Raw genomic sequence first — 1,466 nt, 5'->3', positions numbered from 1 at the left:
TTCTTCAACCTCCACTGGGATCATTGCCTCCATTCTGTAAGCTAATCAGAAAGGTGATTCCTTTGTGGTGGAGTGTGGAGTTGTCCGATATGCCCATAGGACTTGATGGAGCTCTTCTGGTGGGGCTATGTTTTTTATGTAAAGTTTTGACTTTGTAGTTGGGTTTTTGCTCTGAAGAACTTTGGTTCATTCTACAAAAAGCTTGTGTCTTTGATAGTTTGTTATGACTTTTCTTTTGTCATTCGCCTTTGAGAAGAATGTGGGCTTTTAGGGTTTTGTTGCTGTTCCTGTTTCTTTTCATCGTTGCCTGACTCCTTTTGTATAAAAGTTCTAGCTTTTGTTTTGACCTTTTGTCTGAGAGGTGTTCGGACTATTTGGGTATAGATTGTCGGCTTTTCTTCTCTGTGTTCTTGCCTTGTTGTTGCCTCCAAAGGGTGCCCTTGAACTTTCGTGTGAGTCCTGGAGTTTTTCTTTTATTGTTGTATCTGACATCTGATGTTTTGCTGTTATTGTCCGAGTTGTTTCCTTATTTTTCTGAGTTGTTTGGTAATAACCCCATGGTTGACCTATGTCTTCTTGAAAAAATATTGCTGAGATGTCTACAAGACCCCGGACGGCATGTCTGATTGACTGGATTCCATAGTCTTAATGTGTGTTACTATGGCTGACCCTGGGTACTGTGTGCGACTTAGGAGGTTCCGTAGAATTTGTAGAGATAAGGATGAGGAGAAGAATTATGAGCTGGTGTCACCAGACTATGAGGAGAGGGTTTGTTTTCCTTCCTTGTTGTGGCCTTATAATGTAGCCTGGATGAGGCTTCTATTATTGCCCCCTGGTTTGGTGTTGGCTGATTTTGAAAGTGCATCAGCTCGGGCATTCTGCTCCCGAGGTATGTGTCGAACTTCATATTCCCCGAATTGTCCGAGTTGTTGGTACTGGCAGATTTTGAAAGTGCACCAGCTCGGACATTTTGCTCCCAAGGTATGTGTCGGGCGTCATATTCCCCGAAATGTCCGAGCTGTTTTCTGTTTTTGTCCAGGGTCCCCCGAATTTTCTGAGCTGTTCTCTAGTTTTGTCCAGGGTCCCCCGAATTACCCGAGGTATTTTTTCATGGTGGGATCCTCAGCTTGGTTGCTCCCTTCTATTTGTGAGGTGACTACTTGTGAATCACTGGACATGGTAAGCTCCTACCTTCTTAGCTAGCCTTAAACCAACCAGTAGTGCCTCGTATTCAGCTTGGTCATTTAGCTTGATTTGGCTTCCCTAATCGCTTTATATAATTACGCCTGCACCACTCCCAGTTTCGTTTGAAGAGTCGTCCATGTAGAGTTTCCATTTTGTAGGATTTTCCGGGGTGTCAGTGTACTCTGTAATAAAGTTGGCCAGATACTGTGATTTGATGGCTGTTTGAGCTTTATGTCGAAGATCGATTTTGGATAACTTGACTGCCCACTGTAGAATTCTTC

This window comes from Arachis duranensis, chromosome 7 (genome assembly GCF_000817695.3).
Source record: "Arachis duranensis cultivar V14167 chromosome 7, aradu.V14167.gnm2.J7QH, whole genome shotgun sequence".
Classification (NCBI taxonomy): Eukaryota; Viridiplantae; Streptophyta; class Magnoliopsida; order Fabales; family Fabaceae; genus Arachis; species Arachis duranensis.
Note: the sequence above shows the minus strand (reverse complement) of the source record.